Source organism: Marmota monax, unplaced genomic scaffold, assembly GCF_021218885.2.
Source record: "Marmota monax isolate L192 unplaced genomic scaffold, Marmota_monax_Labrador192_F-V1.1 WCK01_AAM20220418_F8-fsc00044, whole genome shotgun sequence".
Classification (NCBI taxonomy): Eukaryota; Metazoa; Chordata; class Mammalia; order Rodentia; family Sciuridae; genus Marmota; species Marmota monax.
Window position 1 is genome coordinate 3,734,704 of NW_026695198.1, and position 26,866 is coordinate 3,761,569.

Sequence of the window (26,866 nt, forward strand, 5' to 3'; positions counted from 1 at the left end):
GGAAATGGGACACCCAGAAAGCATACTTCTGAAATTACCAAACAAACAATGAGTCTTACCATGGAATGGACTTTCCTTATGTTTATGCAGATAACCTCTACCATCATGATTTTTAGAAAACAGTTTATTGATATATACTCCACATACCTTATAATTCACTCATTTAAAGTACACAGTTCAAGGGTTTTTAGTACATTCACAGACATATACAACCATTACTATGGGCGATTTTAGAAATATCACATGATACCCCTTTAATATATACAATTTTAATATTTTTATGTACTAGTAAAATAAATTTAAAGAAACAAATAAAGTAAAATTGCTAAAAAATGCAAAACAGAAATGCTATCTTTTTAGATTTAATTTCCCTATTCCTCAACCCTAAGTAACCATTAATCTATTTTTTTTTTTTATCTCTATTAGTTTCTATTATTTTTTTTATCTCTATTAGCTCTGGACTTCTATGGAATAAATTTTGACAACATGGTCTTTGGCTTATTTCACTTAGAATAATGTATTCAGAGTTCATCTATGTTGTAGCATGTATCAGTATTTCATTTCTTTTCATGACCACATAATATTCCAATATGTGGCTATATGATATTCTGTTTATCTGTGGACGTTTGAATTGTTTTTACCTTTTGGCTATAACAATTTGTGTCAAAGTTTTTGTGTGAACCTATGTTGCCTTTCTGCTCCAGAACATGTCTAGGAGTGGAATTGCTATATTACATGGTTATTCTAAATTTAATCTTTTGAGGAATTGTTAGATTGTTTTTCAAAGCAACTGCACCATTTTCTATTCTCACCAGTATATGAGGGCTCCAACTTCTCCAAATTCTTGATAATGACTGTTATTTCTTAAGTTTCTGATTTTAGCCATCATAGTGGGTGTGAAATTGTTTCTTATTGCGGTTTTGATGTGCATTTCTTTGATACCTAGTGATGTTGAGAGTTTTTTTCATGTATTGATTGGCCATTGGTATTTTTTTCCTTGGAGAATTATCTATTGAGATCTTGGGCTTTCTTTTTCCCAATAGATTTTTAAATGCAATTTAGCTTTGAAAATAAATACGTGTAAATCCATTCTCCCATTCTGTAGGTTATATTTTCACATTTTTGATGGTGTCTTTTGCTATTAAAGAGTGTTGAGTTTTGAGAAGATCAATTTACCTATTTTTTCTTTTGATACCTGTGATTATCTTATAACATATTCAAGAATCTTTTTGTCAAATCCTAAATCCAAGGTCATAAACATTTACCCTTCTGTTTTCTCCCAGAGATTCTGAGTTTTAACATTTTTCTTTTTACATTCATGTCTTTGATCCATTTTATGTATTTTTTTTTGCATAGCATGTGAGGTAGGGGCTTCAACTTTGTTGTTTTTGTTTTTTGTTTGTGGATATCCAGTTTTCCAGTTTTGAAGTCCATGTTCTCTGATAATGATATAGTTATTTCATATCCCTTTAAGCTGATGTTTATCTTTGTTCATATTTTTTAATTTTAATGTATTTTTTTGGATATAAAGCTTTTAGATTGTTCAATCCATGCACATTAAATGGTAATATTGTAAAACTAGATTTATACCTATCATTGTATTTTTTTTTTGTTTTTTTTTTTCTTCATCAATGCCTGTTTTGTTTCTCTGAATTTCATTAAGTGACATTTTCTAATGTAGCATTTAAATTTCCTTAATGATTTTTTGGTATATTTTGAAAGTTATTTTCTAGTTGATTACTCTCACCATACGCATCTAAACTTATTAGATTTATCTTTAGATGTGAACAAGTTATATTCCAGTGACATTTAGCAACACTACTCCTTGTCTTTGTCTTCTTCTGCTGCTATAACAAAATACCTTAGACCAGGTAATTTACAAACAACAGAAATTTATTCCCTGTAGGTGGAGAAGGCCACGATCAGGGCACCAGCAGATTTGTTGCCTGATGGGATGTCCATACAACACAGAAAAGGAAGCAGAACTCTGTTCTCATGTGTCAGAGGGAGACAGGTGGCCGGCCAGGCAGTGCTCTGAAGTCTCTTTTATAAAAACATTTAATCCCTACCACAAGGCAGAGTCCTCATGACTTACTTACCAGAAGGCCCAGCACCACAATGAGGATTAAATTTAAATGTGAATCTTAGAAGGACACAGCTTGTGGATCATAGCACTACTACACAGCTCTCTATTTTTTACTTTCTCAATGATATAATTGTTACATAATTATATCCCTTAATGTTATGAGCTGAGCTATACATTGCTATAATTATTAATTTACCATCTGCAGTGATTGCCTTATCTAACAGAGCTTCGCTTGGTCTTAACCCCTTTGTGCTATTACTGGCAAATATGGAACACCTAAATTACATTCACATATCTACATAGCAGAGGCCCAACAGTGCATTCTATACATATTATTTTGTATAATTGCTTTTTAAGTCTTTTAAGGGAGAAAATACATGAATATGTGCTTTTAAAATAATTACATAATTACATTCCTTTATATTCTGTGTTCTTTCTTATGGATTTCAATGGCTGCCTGGGTTCATTTTCTTTTTGTCTCAGTGTTTTTTAAAAATTATTTTTGCAAGATGAGTTTGCTGCTGCCATATTCTTTTTTTTTAAATTTTAAATTTATTTATTTACTCTAATTTGTTATACATGACAGCAGAAGGCATTTCAATTCATAGTACACGTATAAAGCACAATTTTTCACGTCTCTGGTTGTACACAAAGGGGAGTCACACCATTGTGTCTTCATACATGCACTTAAGGTGACGATGTCCATCTCATTCCACCATCATTCTTACCCCTATGCCCCCTCCATTTTGCCCTATTTAAAGTTCCTCCATTCCTCCCATTCTCCACTCCACTCTCTTAAAAGAGAAAAGTATTCTCTTTTAAGGCTGAGTAATATTCTATTGTGTATATATATCACTGTTTCTTTATCCATTCATCTACTGAAGGGCATCTAGGTTGGCTCCACAGTTTGGCTATTGTGAATTGTACTGCTATAAACATTGATGTGGCTGTGTCCCTGTAGTGTGCTGTTTTTAAGTCCTTTGGGTATAGACCAAGGAGTGGTATAGCTGGATCAAATGGTGGTTCCATTCCCAGGTTTCCAAGGAATCTCCATACTGCTCTCCATATTGGCTGCACCAATTTGCAGTCCCACCAGCAATGTATGACTATGCCTTTTTCCCCACATCCTCAACAACACTTATTGTTGTTTGTATGCATAATAGCTGCCATTATGACTGGAGTGATATGATATCTTAGAGTAGTTTTGATTTGCATTTCTCTAATTGCTAGAGATGTTGAACAATTTTTCATATATTTGTTGATTGATTGTATATTATCTTCTGAGAATTGTCTGTTCAGTTCCTTGGCCCTTTTTGTGATTGGGTTATTTGATTTTTTTTGTGTTAAGTTTTTTGAATTCTTTGTAAATTCTAGAGATTAGTGCTCTATCTGATGTGCATGTGGTAAAAATTTGCTTCTAAGATGTAGGCTCTCTCTTCACCTCACTGATTGTTTCTTTTGCTGAGAAAAAGCTTTTCACTTTGAATCCATTCCTTGTATTGATTCTTGATTTTATTTCTTGAGCTATAGGTGTCTTATTAAGGAAGTCAGGGCCTAATCTGACATGATGAAGATTTGGGCCTAGTTTTTCTTCTATTAGGCACAGCGTCTCTGCTTTAATTCCTGGGTCCTTGATCCATTTTGAGTTGAATTTTGTGCATGGTGACAGATAGGGACTTAATTACATTTTTTTTTTTTTTTTGCATATGGATTTCCAGATCTCCCAGCTCCATTTGTTGAATAGGCTATCTTTTCTCCAATATACTTTTGGCACCTTTGTCTAGTATGAGATAACTGTGTCCTCTATTTTTTACCATTGGTCTATGATTCTATTTTGGTGTAAATAGCATGCTGTTTTTGTTAGTATTGCTCTGTAGTATAGTTTAAAGTTTGATATGGTGATGCCACCTGCTTCACTCTTCTTGCTAAGGATTACTTTGGCTATTCTGGGTCTCTTATTTTTCCAGATGAATTTCATGATTGCTTTTTTCTGTTTCCATGAGGAATGTCATTGGGATTTTGATTGGAATTGCATTAATTCTGTATAGTGCTTTTGGTAGTATGGTCATTTTGACAATATTAATTCTGCCTATCCAAGAACCAGGGAGACCTTTCCATCTTCTAGGGTCTCCTTTAATTTATTTCTTTAGCATTCTGTATTTTTTATTGTAGAGTTCTTTCACCTATTTCATTAAGTTGATTCCCAAGTATATTATTTATTTTGAGGCTATTGAAAATGTAGTAGTTTTCCTAGTTTCTCTTTCAGAGAATTTGTCACTGATATACAGAAATGCCTTTGATTTATGGGTGTTGATTTTATACCCTACTACTTTGCTGTATTCATTTATTAGTTCTAGAAGTCTTCTGGTGAATTTTTTTGGATTCTCTAGGTATAGAATCATGTTGTCAGCAAATAGTGATAGTTTGAATTATTTTCCTATTTGTATCCCTTTAATTTTTTTTTTCATCTGTCTAATTGCCCTGGCTAAAGTTTGAAGAATTTTGCTAAATAGAAGTGGTGAAAGAGGGCATCCCTGTCTTTTTCCAGTTTTTAGAAGGAATGTTTTCAATTTTTCTCAATTTAAAATAATATTGGCCTGGGGCTTAGCATAGACAGATTTTACAATGTTGAGATATGTTCCTTTTATCCCTAGTTTTTCTAGTGTTTTAAACATGAAGGGGTGCTATATTTTGTCAAATGCTTTTCCTGCATCTATTGAGGTGATCCTATGATTATTATCTTTAAGTCTATTGATGTGATGAATTACATTTATTGATTTCTGTATGTTGAACCAACCTTGCATCCCTGGGATGAACCCCACTTGATCATGGTGCACTATTTTTTGATATGTCTTTGTATTTGACTTGACAGAATTTTATTGAAAATTTTTGCATCTATGTTCTTTAGAGATATTGGTCTGACATTTTCATTCTTTGATGTGTCTGTCTGGTTTTGGAATCAGGGTGATATTGGTTTCATAGAATGAGTTTGGAAGTGTTCCCTCTTTTTCTATTTCATGAAATAATTTGAGGAGTATTAGTATTCAGTCTTCTTTCAAGGTCTTGTAGAACTCAGCTGTGCATCCATCTGGTCCTGGGCTTTCTTTAGTTGTAGACTTCTGAAGTCATCTTCTATTTCATTGCTTGAAATTGATCTGTTTTAACTTGTGTATATCATCCTGATTCAATTTGGGAAAACCATATGACTCTAGAAATTTGTCAATGCTTTTGATATTCTCTATTTTATTGGAGTACTAGTTTTCAAAATAATTTCTAATTATCTTCTGTATTTCTGTAGAGTCCATCATGATATTTCTTTTTCATCACAGATGTTAGTAATTTGAGTTTTCTCTCTCCTTCTCTTTGTTAGCATGGCTCAGGGTTTGTCAATTTTATTTATTTTTTTCGAAGAACTAATTTTTTGTTTTGTCATTTTTTTCAATTTTTTTTGTTTGTTTGTTTCAATTTCATCTCTACTTTTAGTTATTTCCTGTCTTCTACTGCTTTTGGTGTTGATTTATTCTTTTTTCTAGGGCTTTGAGATGTAATGTTAGGTCAGATATTTGTTGAGTTTTTCTTCTTTTAAGGAATGTATTCCATGCAATAAACTTACCTCATAGTGTCCCAGAGATTTTGATACTTTGCGTCTATGTTCACATTTACCTCTAAGAATCTCTTCTTTCATGTCTTTCATTCAATAGCATATTATTTAGTCTCTAGGTGTAGGTGTGTCTTCTATTTTTTATTTTATCATTGATTTCTAATTTCATTCCATTATGATCTGATAGACTGCAGGGTAGTATCTCTACTTGTTTGTATTTGCTAAGAGTTGCTTTGTGGCATAATATATGGTCTATTTTAGTGAAGGATCCATGTGCTGCTGAGAAGAAAGTGTATTCACTCATTGATGGATAGAATATTCTATATATGTCTCTTAAGTCTAATTTATTAATTGTATTATTAAGTTCCTTAATTTCTTTGTTTAGCTTTTGTTTGGAAGAACAGTTAAGTTCTGAGAGAAGTGTATTAAAGTCACTCAGAATTATTGTGTTGTGGTCTATTTGACTCTTGAACTTGACAAGAGTTTGTTTGATGAATGTAGATGCTCCATTGTTTGGGGCATATATATTAATAATTGTTATGTCTTATTGATGCATGGTTCCTGTAAGCAGTATGAAATATCCTTTTTTATCCCTTTTGATTAGCTTTGCCTTGAAATCTACTTTATTTGATATAAGGCTAGAAATCCCTGCTTGTTTGCACTATCCATGTGAGTGGTATATTTATTCCCAACGTTTCATCTTCAGACTGTGGATGTCTTTTCTTATGAGATGAGTCTCTTGAAGGCAGCATATTGTTGAGTCTTTTTTTTAATCCAAACTGCCAGTCTATGCCTTTTAATTAGTGAGTTTAGGCCATTAACATTCAGGGTTATTATTGAGACATAATTTGTGTTCCTGGTCATTTTGTTTATTTTTGGTGTTTAATCTGACTTGATTTTTTTCCTTTGATTGGATTTTCCTTTAGGGTACTACCTCCCTTTGCTGATTTTCATTGCTGTTTTTTTGTTTTCTCCTCATGGGATATTTTGCCAAGGATATTCTTTGGTGCAGGCTTTCTAATTGTAAATTCTTTTTGTTTATAATGGAAGGTTTTTATTTCCTCATTAAATCTAAAGCTTAAATTTTGCTGGATATAAGATTCTCGTATGGCATCCATTTTCTTTCAGTTCTTGGTATATGTTGTTCCAGGATCTTCTAGTTTTCAAGGTCTGGGTTGAAAAACCTGCAGACATCCTTGTGGGATTCCCCTTATATGTAATCTGATTCCTTTCTCTCATTGCTTTTAAAATTCTCTCCTTATCCTGTATGCTAGGCATTTTCATTAAAATGTTCCCTCGTGTAGATCTGTTGTAATTTTGTACATTTGGTGTCCTGTAAGCCTCTTGTATTTGATTTTCCCATTCATTCTTTATGTTTGAAAATTTTCTGATATTATTTCATTGAAGAGCTTGTTTATTCATTTGGTTGTAACTCTATGCCTTCCTGTATCCCAGTAGTTCTTAAATTTAGTCTTTTTATGTTATCCTATAATTCTTGATTGTTATGCTCATGGTTTCTTACCATTTTCACTGTGTGGTCAACTTTATTTTCAAGATTATATATTTTGTCTTCATTGTCTGAGGTTCTGTCATCCAAGTGATCTAATCTGGTGCTGGTGCTTTCTGTAGAGTTTTTATTTTGGTTTATTGTTTCTTCCATTTCAAGGATTTTTGTTTGGTATTTTTTTCAGAATATTTATCTCCTTATTGAAGTAATCCTTTGCTTCTTGTTTTGTTTATATAGTTCTTTATCAAAATGATCTTTTTGCTGCTTGTATTTGCTCTCTTATATCATCCTTTAATTCACAGAACATTTTAATGATGTACATCCTTAACTCATTCTCCGTCATTTCTTCTGTTGTGCTGGCCATGGATTCTAATAATGTAATAACTTGGTTTGTTTGGGGCACTTTCTTCCCTAGGTTTTTCATGTTGTTCATGTGTCTCTCCTTCTAAAACTGTGGATCCAAGAATTACAGTATTTAACTACAGGCTTATAGTGTCCCTGCAGGGTTTCCATACCTCTCCTTTAAGGGGAAGGACAATATTAATAGATCCCAATACAAACAATAGATAGCCTTAAATGAAATAGCTGCTATTAAGTCATTTATGGTTTTGACACAATATACAGAAATGGTGAGCTCAATTATTACCTACAACATTCATGGTAGATTTGCAAAAGGATCTACAGTTTCTGATGGTGGACAAAGAGAGAACCCAGGGTGAGGTATAGGATGAGATGTTAGGAAGTAGGAGGCTATAGAATTATTAGATGTTAGGAAGTGTGAAAGAGGAATCTAAAGAAGTTGGCTAGTAGCAGGAGAAAGGAGAGAAAGTGATTTGGGGTAGACAAGTAAGTGGGAAGACAATAGAGAAAGCACAAAAAATAAAGAAACATAAATATTAAGAAAAATAAAAAATGTAAAAATAGGAAATGAAAGAATATATAATAAAACTATAATATACTATTCAGATACCCCAGTCCTCAGTACCCTAATTCAAGAAAAATACTTGGTTTTACAGATGTTGGGGATGTGTGGGCAGTAGAAGAGAGAGAGAGAAAGGAAAAAGAAAAAAGGGAAGAAAAAAATCTTGAAGGAAGATACAGGGATTGTTTTTGTTGGAGTTCAGTATCTTTCCTGCTTCCCTTCTCATCCAGCAAGTGGGGTTGTCTTTTGTTTGCTGGTATCTCCACCCTCAGGATGGTGAGGTTATTAAGGTGGGAGGGCTGGTCTTGGGGGCAGAGATCCTGGGAGGTGAGGTATAGCACTTGCTTGTTGATGGGAGACTGCACCCCAAGGATCTCCTTTGGGAACTGCTTGTGCAATGTGGGTGCCTGGTCTTATCTCCTTATATTGCCTGTAGACCTGTAGGAGTTCTGTGTTTGGGATTCGGGTCCCTGATGAGTTCATGGCTGTAGCATGCTTGATGCCTTGGAAAGTTTCTGTGGAAAAGCATAGGATGAAACTATGGTAATGCCCTCCATGCTAGAGTCTTATCAGCTTTGACCTTAATCTTAGGCACATAACTCCTGGGAATAAAGGAACTTGCTTGCTTGATAAATACAATGTTTCACCAAGCTCAGGTGCCCCTGGATCTGCCGGCTTAACAGTAACTTCAGACAATGCACTTTCTTAAGAACAGCAAAAATCTCCTAACATTGCATATTGTAACTACGAAATGTAACTGCAGAATAAGCAACCTTACTCATACTCTAAACAACAATGTGGTTATGGTACTGACAACCTAATGTAAACTACTGTTATGAATAAACATGGCCTTTTGGTTTGAAGAAAGATACAAGGATTGTTTTTTTGGAGTTCTGTATCTTTCCACCTTCCCTGCCTCTGCACCTTGTCTCTCTGTCTCCCTTTCTTTATTACTATTTCTTTACATAGACCTCACAATTCTTGGTCACTCATTTAGTCTCTAAACTGTATCTCACTCACCCTCTACCTTTCTACTTCCCAATCAGGAACCTCTCTCTCAGGAGGTCTTGTGGGCTGTGCTCTGAGGACCATGCATCCATGGCAGAGAGCTGTTTTGTATTGGGCAGTTCAGGACCGGGTTTTGCAAATTATGGACCAGACCTGCTGCATAGAAGCCCTGCGTGCCAGGTTAGTGGCTCTAGGAGAAAGGGAGGATCTGGGGACTATAGGTACCTTAATATTGCTTCTGGGCCCCAGCCAGTGTCCCATGCTGGGAGTTGCCCAACTAAAGATGGCGACAAATATGTCCTAAGATGGAAACAGCTGCTTTCAAAGATGGGGTGTCCGATGGTGAGATACAGCTCTCTGACATGCAGTGTTATGCCTGGTGGCTGTCTCCAGACCCTGTGTGGTGTCCCCAGTTGCAGAGTATTGTGTGTAGGGGACTATGGCAGTGGTTGCAGTGTCCAAAGATGGAGGTGATGGGGGGATCCCCATGTTGGTAGATGGGGGTCCACATGGGAGTGGTGGCCAGAGGTCCTGCACATGGGTGGCAGCCGGGATTCCTACACAGGTGGGTGGCCAGGGGTCCTGTGTAGGTGCTGATGCTGGAGGTCCTGCTCGGGCATGGTGGCTGGAGGTCCTGCATGGGCAAGTGGCCAGGGGTCCTGTGTGAACATGGTGGCTGGGATTCCTGTGTGGGAGCAGCTGTGGGGGGCCCTCTTATAGCTCGCAGAGAAACAGTACTTCCACTACTTGAATCCCAGGTCACAGAATGACACAGCATATAGCCTCCTGCTAGCCCACCACATTTGATCCCTAGTTTTAATTTTTTAGTGGTGCCATATTCTTTATATTTTTATTTTATTGATCTGGAAAAGTCTTTATTTCATCTTAATTTTTCAAAGAATAATGTTGCTGTATAGATTTTATTTATTTTTTTTCCTGTACTCGGGATTCAGGGGCACTTAACTACTGAGCCACATCCCTGGTTCTTTTTTGTGTATATGTATATTTAGAGACAGGGTCTTGCTCAGTTGCTTAGCACCTAGCTAAGTTGCTGAGGCTGTTTTGAACTCATGATCCTCCTGCCTCAGCCTCTTGTGCCTGTGGGATTACAGGTGTGCATCATCATGCCCAGCTGGGTTCTTGATTGTCCTTTTTTAATTTGAGCATTTAGAACACGTGATTCCACTGTCCTTTAGCATCAGTTGTTTCTGCTGATAAGTCAGCTATTGATCTAATGAGAATGTGATGGGTCACTTTTCTACTGTGGCTTTCAAATTCTCTCCTTGCCTTTGGCTTTCAGAATTTTAAAATATCTGTCTATATGTATATATCTGCATTTAACCTACTTAAGAGTTTGTTGAGCTTCCTTATTGTGTAAGTTATTGTTTCACAGTAAATTTGGGAAGGTTTCAGCTCTTTTTTTTAATAGATATCTTTTCTGTTTACTTCTACATCTGCTATTTCTGGTAATCCAAGTTTGTGTAGGTTGGTACTCCTAATAATTTCCCAGATCTCTTTGAGTCTTTCTCTGTTCATTATTCATTTCCCTTTTTATTCTCTGTAATATTCAAACTCGCTAATGACTTATTTTGTTAGTATGAATTAAGTGCCTTTAGCAACTTTTTAAGTTCAATTGTTGTACTTTTTGGTTTCTTGATTTTTATTTTGTTCATTATATTTTCTTTACCTTTATTGATATTCTATGTTTTATGAGACATTGTCATCAAGCCTTCTTTATTTTCTTAATCAGTTTTTTCTTTACTCTGTGTACATATTTGTAATGGATATTTGGAGCCTTTTTGTATTTAATCCTACTCTTGGTCACTCTGATAAGTAGTTCATATTTTTTTTCCCCAGGACATAGGTTGAACTTTCCTATTTCTTTGCATGGTTCATTTTTTTTTTTTTTTGGTTGTTGTTCTCATTTTTAGAAACTAGGCATTAAAAACAATATATTATGGAAGCTCAGGTATTACCTCCCCCCTGGAGATACTTATTATTTGCTTGTTGACTTGCTTAGTGACTGGCTAGACTATTTTAGTGAAGTCTCTTGACCCTTCTCCTACACACACAGTCCTAACACACTGATATGATCTTTGGGGAATCACAACCTTGGGGCTATTCATAGGCACCACAGGTTTAGAGTAGTACTGATAAAATTCTCTTTCTCCCTTTCCCTTTTCATGTTCAGCTGTTAAATCTTACTAATTTCTGACTGATTGCTCTGTTGTTTTCAATAATTCACTGGTGAATTAACTGCTCTACCTTCTAATTTACTCAAATTGTGCTTTCTCCAAAGAAATAAGTTCTAAGGTCAGTATTTGATTCTTCTCCTGATGCCAGGAGGATTCTCCAGGTTTTCTCATTTCTGGATTTCTCTCTTGAAAACTAACTGTATGCTATACCCCAACTTCATTAAATCCACAAATCTCTCGGTTGTCTTAGACTATAAATTTCACTGTCCTTGTGAGCATCCTAGGTCTTGACCCTCTCCATGTTCTGCTGCAAATGAAGTTAATTCCTTTGGAAAGAGATTACAGTTCTTTGTTTTATGGGCTGTTTCTACCTAGAGGCAAATATTAGACTCAGAGCTCTGTACCTGGAAATGGGGACAATGAAAATCTTCTTCTCAACTTCCCCTTCACACACATATATGATGGGAAGGGAGCCCTCAGTTGGAGGGTATGGAAGAAGCCTGAGGTCCTCTCAGTTTACCTCTTCTGACATGGACTCAGCAAGACCAGCTAGTAACCTTAGTCTGTCCCATTAAGCATACATCCTTTGTTACCTGAATAGGAAGTAGATAGAAGAAAAGAACACAGTGTATTCACCTGGGATTTGGACTCAGCAACAATCAACTAGAATCAGGATGACATGCTAAGGGCTCGCCCTTACCTGGGAGACTGTCTTCCATTTGGAACCTGGTAGGAGATGGAGCTTTGTGTTCTCGGTGGTAGCAGTCTGATGTGGAATTTCTGCCTTGTTGAGCTGGAAGGTGGAGGGAGAGAGAAATCTTGTTTAAATACCATAAACTCATGTTTTCTCACTTAACTTTTATAGATTGACTTAAATAGGTCTCTCCCTCCCCCCTTTCTCTCTCTCTCTCTCTTTCATTTGATCTTTTCCTTTAGGATAATTCCAGAGGCATTGATAGTAGTTCTATCCCAGTGGCTTGGAAGGCTGAGGAAGAAGGATCATGAGTTCAAAGTCAGCCTCAGCATAAGTGAGGTGCTAAGCAACTCAGTGAGTCCCTGTCTCTAAATAAAATACAAAATAGGACTGGGGATGTGGCTCAGTGGTCAAGTGCCCTTGAGTTCAATCCCTGGTATCCCCCCTTTGCAAAAAAAAAGTTGGTTTAAAGATATTTTTCACTATTTTTGAGAACCCTTACTGTGAAGGATATATCCCAAGACCCAGTGAATGCCTGAAACTACAGATAATACTGAACCCTATATATGATATTTTCCCCCATACATATACACTCAAGTTTAATTAGATAAACACATGTAAGTTTAATTTGTAAATAAGCCAGAGTATGCGATTAACAGTAATGACTAGTAATATGAAGAATAATTATCACTTTAAGTAAAACAAGCTGTATTTGAACACAAAGGGAAAAATCACAACAGTCAGTCTTATAACTGAGATGGGTACTAAAGGACTATATAATGTAGTTGTGCTGGATAAAGGGATGATTAATGACTCAGCTAGGATGGCAAAATATTTCATCACACTATTCAGAATGGTGCACAATTTAAAACTTATGAATTGTTTATCTATGGAATTTTCCATTCAGTATTTTAGGACTGCAGTTGACCATAGGTAATGAAAGATGTGGGATACAGAAATGCAGGTAAGGGGGGGCTGCTGTATTTTTGCTGGGGAGCAAGTTTAGTGGAGCTCCTAATGCTGGAAGTCTAGAAGTTGATCTTCTCTATCAATATTTTTGATAAAAATATTTTATGACCAAATATGAATTCAACCTTACAATACTGCAAGAAAAGAAATGTAAAGTATAGATATACTACAAGACATCAGTAAAAGTCAATGCCACTTGAATTTGGAAAGAAATTAACTTCTATGGGCATCTGAAAACATTTCTTTCACTTCTAACAGATTTGGGCACATTTGCAGAGTAAGAAATATTCCTGGGAAGCACAGCTGGCCATTTTCTCAAATTATAAACAAGAAAACAGAGTGGCTTCGTGACTTACCCAAGGGCATGTGGCAGGGGAGGACAAAGCTCTGGAATAATCGCATCTGTTGGAGCCTGAGTTACTACATCCTCCACAAGCTACTCTTGCTGAAATCATAAGCCAAAACCACAGAGGAAGCAGGAGGCTTTGCGCCATATTGAAATTTATTTTCAAAGAAGGATCCAACCTTTATTATTATTGTTAATTCCCAGGATAAGGACTAAGGGACACCTACTTTTCATGGCTCCATCAAATAAAAGTGTGTGACCCAAGAGAAATCCTAATGAAAGTGCTCCACAGGTGACCACTTCAGACATGAGCCAGGTGTGCGGCTGGGATTAAGTAGCCTGGAGCCCAATCCTCCTGGGGGTCTGTGTTGCCAGCTCTGCTTCATTTTGCTTTCCCACCATGTAGCCCTCCTTTTGGTCATCATCCAATTCTGAGTGAGGAACAAATGAAGTTTAAAGAGCAGCCAGCTGCGCGGAACCAAGGTTATTCTAGCATATGCTCAACACAAAACAATTCAGGAATATTAATAAGGTACTTCTAGATATAAAAATGTGTGGTGCTTAACATTTTTCTGTCTAAAACATGGTATATTCACACTTTTATCTTTTTAAATTTAGTATGTATTCTTCGTCAAAGAGTTTTTTAAAAAATAAACTTTATGTTTTAAGATAACTATAGATTCCCATGCAGTTGTAAGAAATAATGCAGACAAATCCCATGTATATTTTATCCTCCTTCCCCTAGTGCAAATTTGCAGTACAAGATTACAATGAGAATAGGGACATGCACATAGAATAAGGAAGATACATAGTTTTATAATTTATAAGAGTCCCCCATAATGACTTTTTGTAGCATGTATTTGTTCCTGTACTATAAAGTCCACCCACCTCTTATTCTTGATCCCTGTTTTGTCCCTGTTGAGCAAGAAGACTCTTTTTGCTTCCTGATTGTTATATTCTGAACTGCTTTCTTCTACACCCTTCTGCCATGATATTCTGCCTCACCAATGGTTCAGATGGAGTTAGCCATCTATGGACTTGATACTTCTGAAATTGTGAGCAGCCAATAAACTTTTCCTTCTCAAAAATGGTTTTTGTTATATATTTTGGTCACAGAAGCAAAAAAGTTGAATAAGATACATACATTATATAATCTTTAGGGATTGACTTTTTTTTTTCTCCCATTCACATAATTCTTTGGGGATAAGTTGTTGTGTGTCTCAATAGTACATTCTTTTTAAAAACTACTGGTTAGTATTCCATGGATATGAATGCACTGCAGCTTAACTATCCACCCATTGAAGAATATCTAGGTTATTTTCAGTTCATTGGATATTACAAATATAGCAGCTCTGAACATTTTGTGAACATGTTTTTACATTTCTGTGATAAGTGATCTGGAGTGCTATTGTTAGGCTCAAACCGCTTTCAAAAGTGGCTGTACCTTTTCATAGTCCCACCATGTATCAGTGGTCCTATTTCCTTGAATCATTCCTGGCACTTGGTTTGGTCATTTTTTATCCTTTCTGATATGTATGTAATGATATCTTATCATTTAAATTTGTATTTCATAAGATTCGTGAAGTTGCGTTTAATGTGTGTGTTTTCTTCCTGTACATTTTTCTCAGTGAAATGTCTGCTTGTATCTTTTGGATTTTTTTTTTTCTGATTGGATTGTTTGTCCTTTTACTGTTAAATTAAGTACTCATGCATGCTCGGCCTGAGTATGGCTCTACCACCTGAGCTATAACCCCAGGCTCTGAGTTTTGAAAGATACCTACATAGTCAAGACATTTTTTTTTGTCAAGTATGTGTTTTGAAAATACTTTCTCCAAGTCTGTCACTCAGTTTTTCACTCTCATAACAGGATTTTTCACAAAGCAAAGTTTTAAATAGTGATGAAGTCTAGCTCGTCAGCATATCCTTTTATGTTTTTGTTTATCCTTTTATCCTTTTGTTTTGAAGTCTAAGGGTTCTTTGCCTAGCTCTAAATCTTGAGGATTTCCCATACATTTTATATAAGTTTTATAATTATGTTTCATACGTAGGTTCACAATCCAATTTTGGGGGCAAGGTGTGAGGTGTAGGTTCAAGTTCATTTTCTTCTCTGTGCAGATGTATGGCCCTGGCACCGTTGTTGAAAAAAATATTCTTTCTCCACTGAATTTCTTTTGCACCTAAGTCAAAACCAGTGGGGCGTATTTGTGTATTTCTCTTCTTGGGTTTTCTATTCTGTATTTCATTGATCTACGTGTCTATCACTATACTTATACACAACATGGTGTAAGTTATTGTAAATGTCTTGAAATAGGATAGACATATTCTTTCATTTTTCAAAATAGTTTCAGTTATTTTTACTTTTTCTGTCTATATAGATTTTAGAAAAATGTATTTATTTCTAAAAATATTTTGTGGGAAATTTTATAGAAATTGTGTAAAATATTTATATCAATTTGAAGAGAGTGGCATATTTATTATTTTTTATCTTTCAATACTTGGACAAAGTGTGTCTTGCCATATGTTTACATATTTTAAAAAATTATTTCATCAATTTAATTCTTATCCTACAAGTCCTATGCATTAATGTCTTGTTGGACTTAAACTTATTTTACACACACTAGCAATTACAAATGCATTGCCTTTTCAATTTCGTGGCTCATGTGTGCATTGCTAGTATATAGATATACATACTTATCTAAAATCCTACAGTATTTTCAAATATGGCACTTAGTTCTTGGAGGTTTCACTTTTCATTGATTTATTTAAATTTTTCTATATATAAACTTTCATGTGTTCTAAAACTAGTGTGGTGGCATTATTTATTCTTCAAAGTGTTTGAGTCCTTTCCTTCTTTGTTACTGCCTTATTGCAGTGACTACACCTTTCAGTGCTATGTTGAATGAGACTGGTGAGAGCACACACCCTTGCCTCGTTTTTGATCTCAGGGAAATGCATTTTTATTCCACCATTCAGAATAAACTTAGCTGTAGGTTTTTAAATATATATATATATATATATATGTTTTATATATTATATATATATGTGTACATATATATATAATATATATATATTTGTAGATGGACACAATATCTTTATTTTACTTCTATATGGTGATGAGAATGGAACCAAGTGCCACACACATGCCAGGCAAGTGCTCTACCACTGAGCTATGACTCCAGACCAGCTGTAGGGTTTAAAAAAATAATTTCCTCACAAAGTTAGAATGATGGTTTGTATTCCTATTTTATGAGATTTTTTTATTATGATGCTGTTAAAATTTGTCATTTTCTTTCTCATAATTAATTGATTTGATTATGTGATTTTTTTCTTCTTCACTTGTTTTTTCATGGATAAATTGATTAATTTTTATATGTAGAGCCAGCCTTTTACAGCTGGTATAAACCTTGTTGATTTTGTTATGTATTGATTAATTTAATTTGTTAATATTTTATTGAGTTTTTGCATTTAAACTTATGAAGAATGTTTGTGTGATGATTGTTTTTTAAAACTGTTTTGTCTTTCTTGGTTACCTGGGCAATACAGACTTTATTAAAAAATGGGAAATATTTCTTTCTCTTCTATTTTCTGCATAAAATTGCATAGAATTAACATTAATTCTTCTTTAAAGATATGATAGAATTCCTCAATTATATTACATAGTCTTAAATTTTTTTTATAATTTTTAATTTCTGAATTTAATTTTCTAATAGAGTTAGGGACAGTCAAATCATTAGTTTCATAGTGGGTGGATTGTTGTGGTTTTAATTTTTTCCAGAAATTGGTCTATTTCATTTAAGTTGCCAAATTCTTGTGTGCAGTTTTTGCATTCCGTTCTCTAATTTCCTGTTTGATGTATGCAATGTTGGAAGTTATATCCTCTCTTTTATTCCTAATTTTGTGATTTGTAGATCCTCTCCTTTCTTCTTTTGTCAGTCTTGCTAGAGATCAGTCAGTTTTATCATAGAGAAAGCTTTTTCCTTCATTGACTTTTCCTATTTTTTTCTCTTTTAATTTAATCGATTTCTGGTCTTATCCTTATTATTCATTTCCTTTTCTCTTTGAGTTTATTTGGTTCTTGGTTTTCTAGTTTCTTGAACTGGGAGGTTAAATTGTTGACTTGAATTTTTCAATTTTTCTTATGTAAGCATTTAGTGTTATAAATTTCTCTCTGCCCTGCTGAGTAAGCGGTGTTCGACAGATTTTCATATACTGTATTTTCATTTTCTTCATTTCTACTTATTTTTGATTTTGATTAAGGCATTGCTTGAATCATTTAGGAGTATACTGTTTAATTTCCAACTCTTTGGAGACTTTCCTGATATTTTTCTCTTATTAACTTCTTTTTTTTCTCATTATGATCACAGAATACCTTGTATCGTTAAGATGAAGTTTGCGGAGTAGTATTATATGTGTATTCTTTTTTCATTGTTGAGACAGGTGTGTTGGTGTTTTACTTGGCTTTTCTACTGATATGACCAAAATAACTGACAAAAACAATTTTAGAGGATCTACAGTTTCAGAGATCTCAATCCATAGATGGCCAACTCATTTGCTCTGTGCCACAGGTGAGGCAGAGTATCATGGAGGAAGTCTATGGAGCAGGAAAGCATCTCAGGACCCGACAATCAGGAAGTCCAGGGAGACTAAGCGAGGCTCAACAGGACAAAATATATGCCTCAAAGATACAATCCCAATGACCTACTCCAGCCACACCCTACCTGCCTGCAGTCACCATCCTCTTAATATTTTTTCAGGGGATTAATGCACTGATTAGGTTAAGGCTCTCATAATGCAATGATTTTACCTTTAAACTTTTTTGCATGTCTCACAGATGATATTTTGGGGGAAACCTAATATATAAACCATAAGAGTTGGCATCACCAAATATAGACATGCATTTTTATATTTCTCTTTTACTGATTTTTGCTTCACATATTTTGCAGCTCTTTGGTTTGGTTTACACACATTTAGCATTATAATGTATTCTTTGTTGATTAACTTTTTCTTTTTGTATCTGATAATTTTCTAGTTTTGAAGTGTGCTTCGATGTAAATATAACTACTTGTTCTTTTTAAAATGAATATTTGCAAATATGCATTTTCTATTATTTTTCTTTCCACTTATCTATTATTATGTTTGAAGTGAAATACAGATAGACTATGTGTGTTTTTTCATTTGTTTAAATGTGTTGTGCCCCTTGGTATACTTTAGTTCCTGTATTTAGACTTTTTACATTTAATTTAACTGTTGCTAAGTTATGTGTTTCAAGATCACCATTTTATTTCTTTTCTTTTCTTTTTTTTCTCTTGGTTTTTTTCTATTTTGGTTTTTGTTTTATCTATCCTGCCTTGCTATTGATTACTTGAACATTTACTACAATTAATTTTGATTGATGCATCTTATTCTGAGGTGTTTCTTTGCATAGTTTATTAGTGGTTTTTATAAGTATTAAATTTATACAACTTGCTAAAATGTGTCTTCTATTGGTGTCATCATTTTGATAGTTTCAGAAACTTAGCGAATCTTTGCTTCCCTTTATATGTGTTTATATGCCACCACATTAAAAACATAATTATTTTAAATGTATCCCCCAGGTATATTTAGAACATATTGCCCAGGAAATGTACTTTAAGGGGTGGGGCAAGTTGGTGGGTTAGAGTGAGGCAGCTTTTCTCCTAGCTTGGCTACCTAGAACTCATGCAACAGGAATCCTGCCTTTCCCTGAGGCTCAGAGTGAAAAAGCCAGAGACAAGAGGGGCAGTCAGCCCTAGCAGAACCAGAAGTCTGCTCGAAACTCTCCCTGAGTTTACTAGTTGTCTGCAGGGAGCTGACCAGAAGGCATCTTGGGACTACAGAGCAGTGGAGCCAATAGGAACTGGAAACCCAGATCTGCGAGTTGGTGGCTAGGTTCCTTTGAACCTGCCTGGGCCTAGTGAAGACTTAACTGTGCCTAACAAACCTGCAGAAAATCAGGAACCGACAGCATTTTGCCCAGGGAACACAGGTTGGAGAGACTTGTGTTCTCCCCAACCCCATGAGTCCCATGGCTCTCAGGGACTCACAGGGCCAGCGAGAGCAGATCAGGAAGTTGAAAGGGTGGGTGTAAGGGCACTGGCTCTTGGCTTGCCTATCCTGCCCCTGCCTGTACTGCCTGGTACCTGTCCACCTAGCATCCCCACCCAGCCCACTGCTAGGCCTGCCTGACCTGCCATTTTGCTGTGTGTTCCAGTCTATCACTTTGTCGCTGCCTTGACGGCCGGCTCTCACAAGCTGCTGCTTTGCCACCAGGCCTGCCGCTTTGGTGGCTGGGTAATCGACTCCAGGAGGACAGAAAGGGCAGTATCTGAGAGCAACAGGAGCAGCAAAAGATAAGCTCCCCTGCTTCATGAAGGGAACCCTGAGGATACTCCTGGGGTACAGTCTCCCAGTGTAGGTCGACATCTACTGAGCTTTAGAGGTATGTTGATTCAACATTGCCAGCAACTCGCCATGCAATGAAGCAATTGGAAGCTCACTAAACTTAAGTCCCTGCAACCAGGGACTACAACTATAATAATCTCTCTCACAGAACCTATTGTTGAACACACCCTGGGATTGGAATGGACAGCTTTTCCCATCTCACTCCACCCCAATCTCCCAAGAAGAGAAATTGAGAAGTCTTAAACCCCAACTGGCAACTCAGTGAGCAACACAATAAAAAGGAGGGACTTGAACAGCCCAGCACCTGTACTCCTTTAGTTCATACCTAAAGGAGAAATGAAAAGAAAATCAGTTGGGCACAGAGAGCAAACACATGCTCACTTACTATTTTGTGCACCACAATGGAAATGACTCCTTAACTTCTTAACTTTTCACCAAGATGCTTTATTTTTTTTTTCTTGGTTTTATTTGAAAGTGTACTGATTGATTCAAGAACATTTACACACGTATATATTTGTCTATCCTCATTTGTAGTCTTTTAATGAAGGGTGTTATTTTTTTTCCCATGCCCTTTTTTCTCTTTCTTTCTTTTTCTTCTCTCTCTCTCTCTCTCTCTCTCTCTCTCTCTCTCTCTCTCTTTTGAGGGATAGGGTTTCTGTATTGCTAACTACCATATTCTGTTCTTTTACTCTTCTTTTAAGTTCTTATCTCTATTTCCCCCACCCCCATTAACAGCACATCCTAACTCACCACTGCATTTGCTCTATTTACCATTTGAAATTGCACTTTTCTACCCTCCTATCTCTTCTCCTTTCCTCTTACTCAACTCTGTCCTTAACACCTCTTAACACTACTTGATCTATATAATGTCTGCCAATACTACTAATGCTACGGCAATAATTAATATGGTGAAAGTTACAGACAACACCTATTGTTTGATTTTATTCCAGACATGATTTATGAATACTTAATGATTTTGTTGATGGAAATTGCTGATCCTGCTATTTCTGCTTGTTATACCAATTAACACAATAGATGTCAGATAGGAACCAGGTATCCAGTCTACTGCTATACATTGTTTGCATAGGTTGTTGCTATCATCGGGTTCTCCCTCAATCTATGAGAGACTAGTAAAATACAGGGACATTATAAGCTCATAAGATAGAAACTCTACAGCTTCAGACCCATCAAAACAGATGGGTAGACACACACCAATATGAAAAAGCAAGGGAACAAACCACCCCCCCCCAAAAAAAAAAAACAAAACAGAATACCTCAACAGACTCCACTGATGCCACAGTGGAGAAAAATGTCAGAGATTAAATTTAGAATTTTCATGGTTAAACTTATCTCTGAGGTAAAAGGTTACGTAAGAAGATCAGAGAGCAAACAAGAAGTGAAAGATCACTTCAATAAGGAGATGGAAATCCTGAAGGAGAATCAATTGGAAATTCCTAAAATGAAGGAATCAATAAACCAAATTAAAAATTCAGTGGAAAGCATCTCCAACAAACTAGACCACTTGGAAGATAGATGTGCAAGCCTCAAAGACAAAGTATATGATCTCGAAAATAAAGTTGACTATAGAAAATAAAGTTGACATACAAAGATGTTGAGACACGAACAGAAATTTAAAAAAATATGGAATAATATTAATAAAAGCCAAACTTAATATTCACTGGGGTAGATGAAGGATCTGAAATAAAAATTAAAGGGCTGCATAATCATTCCAAATAAAATAATATAGGAAAATTTCTGAATAGCTTAAGAACAAAATGGAAAATCAAATAAAGGAAGGATATCACACCTGCCACGGTGGACAGATCCCCCCACAAGAGAGAGCAGAACACAAGACAGCTGAGAGGGAGGCTGCAAATGGAAATAGTAATGCTAACTTTGAGGAATGGAAATGCCTGAAAATGACTTTAAGAGTGGATTCCTGTGGAGAGCAGCGCTCATGACTGTATTTGTGTTGGGAGCTGCCTTTATGAAGGTACAGGTCAAGATGCTCCTGTTGCTATGGTAATGCTTGCCAGGGGCCTCCCAGTGCAGGTGTGGGGCTCTATCAGTCTAGGTTTTGAGTTCAGCACCTTCTCCCAGGAATAGAGTATTCTGAGCAAAACAAGATAACCTTAATGTCTTGCCAGTCCTGCGACCTTCAGATTGCCTGGTTTGGCTGAGACTTTCCCACAGTTAACCTTCTGATGATGAAACCTATGTAATAAAGTTGCTGAGCTGGCTCTGGCGTCAATCAAACCTCACCAGAGCTTGGCTGCCTACCTGGCCCCAGATTTTCCTCCCTATGTTTGCCTGTTTGTTTTCCTTCATCCTCCATCACTCCTGTGCATCTGGGAGCTCCTTAATTAATGGCCATGGCTCAGACAGAGGCGAGAGGGGCCTGTAAGATTTCCCCTCTTTAAAACTCCTAGAATGGAAAGTGCACCCCGATCCCTACAAGTGACTTCTACCTGCTGCCGCCTTCTACCTCTTTCTAACTGGGCTTAGAGTGGTAGCTACTGTCTGCGTTTTCAGCACCTGACTGGCTCTAAATGGAATCTGGAGAAAACCCAGCTTCTTAGGAGAATCGTTTTGTAAACAGGAGATATCATCTTGACAGATATGAGAACGGGGTGCCAGAAGGAAATACAGGGTAACCCAGAAACGAAGAAATCTGTTTGCCAGAGTGAAGAGAGAGAGAGAGAGAAGAGACATTCTACAAATGTTCATTAAGTACCTACAATGTGTCAGGCACTGTTCTACACCCATCCCACAAGGGAAAAAGAAAAAAAGTAAAGAAAGATGCAGCAAACACAAATTCTGAAGAAGAAAGGGATGGCTGAAGACTAAGGGAACTGAGAGGTCTGAGGTGATGGGGCAGCTGAAAGCTGAGGCATTGAGAAGCATCTTCAGCCTCCTCACCCAAATCCTCTTCCCCTTCTGCAGTGGCATCCTGGCCCTGTGATCTGATAGAAAGCTTTCTTGGGGCTTGAAATAAAAACCTGCTTTTCCGGCTTTTCAACCTTAATTAGAGAATATATGAAGCAAAGGGACAATTTCAGGAACTTGCAGAATGTGATTTCCCTTTCCGAGGGTTGTATGAGTGAGTGAGTTGTGTCCTTAATGCTCAGGGCATGAGAAGGAAGCTTATCGTTTTATGAAGATCATAAGAACCACAGAGAGGCTTATTGCTCAACCCACAGGTTTCTTTTCCAGATGGCGGAGTCAGCTAACTGCTCAATTTGGCCCAGTGGTCTTTTTCAGGAGATTTGTGATCAAAGTACTAAATCCCTTCTGTAGACTCTGGAAGCTCCCCTACCCTAGCTCTGTTGCAGGAGAGGAGCCATGCTCCGGGGTAAGCAGGGCTGAGCCCAACTTACTCTAAAGGCTCTCCAATGCTGTTTCCGTCTCTTGCTTTACAGTGTTTCTGAACTTCCCTATTTTCACTTTGTACACCCAGAAGCACTTTCCCACATTTCTGTCCTCTTTAATCATTCATTTTTATATTCAACAAAGCTCAGTTTAAATGTTTACTCCAAGGGAGGCATTGCTATAGCAACTGGAAAAACAATGAGCCTGACATATGAAGTTTACATTCTCACTCTAGTATAATTATTTCAGAGAGCCTTCAGAAGCCCAACATTGTCCTTGATTTTCTGGGGAGGGAGTGAGAGACAGGGGCTGCAGTATAATTAGACTTTTCTTAAACCTCATTTGATGAAATACAGTACTAATTTCATACCATTACATATGCCTGGTCACATTTGTGCTTTGAGTCCCCATTCATCCTCTGTCCAACTTAGACATCAAAGAACACATTCAATTAGCAGAGGGTATCTCAGAGGGTAGAAAAAAAACAAATCCCTAGTCTTGGCATCATATCCACCCACCTTCACAGCTGGCTGTAAAGGAAACAAATTGACAGACTCTGATTTAGTAACTTTCCCTAATTCCTTTCAACATCTTAAATAGATGGGGGTCAAGGGTCTGAAGGTATTTGCAAAGACATGTTTTGGTAATATAGAATGACTTCTAGCCTCTGAAATGTGAATATTTTTTAAAAAATTGAAAAAAAATTAAGAAAAAGGAATCACATTTTATTTAACTTGACATTCTTTTATTGACATAAATGGAGGTTTGAAGCTATTAAAAATATGAATAAGTATAAATTTTCCTTAATGGCAACAGAATTAGGGTATATGTTACAGAACTATAGTATAATGTACAAATAGCATATTGACATTGACAAAATTCACCAACTTTATTGAGATTTCCCCAGTTTTACTTGACTGTGTGTATTTTCTGTGTGTGCACATACAAATAGAAGGAATATGTCTTTATCCCTTGTATAATTTCTGTCTACCCCCCCCATGAAGATACTGAACTGAGCCAAGTAATAGTAAGTAATATTTGATAATACAAAGTTATTACCATTTTATCACCAAAGGTGACAAACACATCCTATACTTTTGTCATTAATAATATTTTATAAATGATATCATAGAGTACACAACTTTCAGGACTTAGCTTTTAACCCTGCAAATTTTATCTACGTTATGTGTAACAAGGATTTAGTACTTTTCGTTGCTAAATTGTTTTCAGTGTTGTGGATGTTATGACAGCGTGTTTCAACAACTGAAAGATACATTTTCATATTTTTTTGCCATTATAAAGTTTCTATAAACAAACAAGTTTTTGCAGCAATATGTTTTCCTATTTCTGGAATGAATGTAATTGATAGGCCATAAGAAGGTAGCATATTTAGTTTTATAAGAAACTACCAAATGGGTTTCAACATTGGACCATTATACATTGGCACTAGACATGTATGAGTGATTATTTCTCTATGTCCTCACCAGAATTTGTTGTTGTAGTCCTTTTAATTTTAGCTCAAATCTGATGTTTTATTATTTGTTTTCTCTTTTCTCTGGTCTCAATTCTTCTGCTTTTGTTTCCTTGATTTTCTGGGAGTTAGTGAACATAATTTAAGACTATGTCTTGGTTTACTGATGTTTTTGAGTGCATATCTCTATAGTTTTTAATGGTGGTTGTCCTGGGCATTGCAATATGTATGAGACTGCCTCAGTCCCTTTGTACTGCTGTAATAGAGTAACAGACAGAAATTTCTAAAGAACTTGAATTTATTTCTTCACAGTTCTTAGAGCTGGGAAGTCTAAGATTAAAGTGTCCCCTTCTGGTTGTGTCCTCATATGGTAAAAGGCAGGGTAAGGGGCACAGAAATGCAAGTCAGCACAGCACTCCGAGACCTCTTTTAGGAGGACCTTAATCCCATTCGCGGGGAGCCCTCAGGGCCCAGTCACTTGTTGATACTTTCCCACTGGCAACACTTGAGGAATGAAGGAGGTGTAGCAAACCCTAACAGCAACTTCATCATAGTCTATAGCTATTAACACAGTACCACCTTCTGTGCAATGTGGAGAGCTTTTTTTTAAAAAAATATTTATTTATTTAAATCAGGTATATGTGACAGCAGAATGCATTCTGATTCATTGTACACAAATGGAGCACAACTTTTCATTTCTCTGGTTGTGCACTATGTAGCGTCGCACCCTATGTGCAGTCATACATGTACCTAGGGTAATGGTGTCCATCTTATTCCACCATCTTTCTTACCCCATACCTCCTCCCCTCTCCTCTCTCTCCTTTGCCCAATGAAAGTTGCTCCATTTTTCCCATGTCCCCCCCCCCCACTATGGATCAGCATCCACTTATCAGAGAGAACATTCAGCGTTTGTTTTTTTTTTTGGGATTGGCTTACTTCACATAACATGATATTCTCCAACTCCATCCATTTACCTGCAAATGCCATAATTTTATTCTCTCTTAACGATGATATTCCATTGTGTATATTTACCACAGTTTATTTACCAGTTCATCTATTGAAGGGCATCTAGATTGGTTCCACAGTTTAGCTATTGTGAATTGAGCTGCTATAAACATTGATGAAGTTGTGTTACTATAGTATGCTGATTTTAAGTCCCTTGGTTAGACCAGGGAGTTGGATAGCTGGGTCAAATGGTAGGTCCATTCCAAGTTTTCTAAGGAATCTCCATACTACTTTCCAGATTGGTTGCACCAATTTGCAGTCCCACCAGCAATGTATGAGTATGGCTTTTCTCCGACATCCTTGCCAACACTTATTATTGTTTGTATTCTTAATAACTGCCATTCTGACTGACATGAGATGAAATCTTAGTTTTGATTTGAATTTCTCTAATTGCTAGAGATGTTGAACATTTATTATATATTTGTTGATTGATTGTATATCCTCTTCTGAGAAGTGTGTGTTAAGTTCCTTAGCCAATTTCATTTGTCTTGCAGATTGGATGGTATTATAATATTTATTTCAGTGATCAAATATTATTTCTAAAACTCATGAAACGAAAAATAGGGTATCTTAATACAGCCATATTTCTGTTCATCCTGATACTCTGATTTACTTCTTTTCTGTTTGAAGACTGGCTTTTAGCCAGTCTTACAGAAACTATTGAAAAATTCAGGTTTTCTTTATGCAGAATGTCCTGTTTTGACAGTTTTTCTTTCTGTACCTGAAAAGTATAGTGCCACTTAATTTTTTCCTTCATGGATTCTCATCAGAAATCTGCTGTTACTTGAACTTGGGTTCCCATTAGGGTATTACATCCTCTCTCTCTGGATGTATTTAAGCTTTGCTCTTTTTAATAATTTTCTGAAGTTTAATGTTGCCTATTTGTATAGATTTATTTGGGTTTATCTAGTTTGAGTTTAACTCAAGTTCACCTCTTTGTATGTTTTAGCAATACTGAGACTTTCTCAGTCATTATTTCAAATGTGCTTTAATATGGTGTGGATCTGGAAAGTTCCATCAAAGTCTTATGTTGAAAGCATGGTCTAGAATGCAGAAGGCTTCAGAGGTTCACAGAGTCCTTGTGATTCAGTCGTTGCCTGAAATCCCATCAAATGAACCAGTGCATAAAAATCTGTTAAATAGATTAAACTATTAATATTTAAATAGACTAATGGAAGGTGGGACCTTGTTGGAGAAAGGAGGTCACTAGGATTATGCCCTGGAAGGGTTTATCTTCTTCACTGTGTTCCTCTCTCCCTTTCTCTCTCTCTCT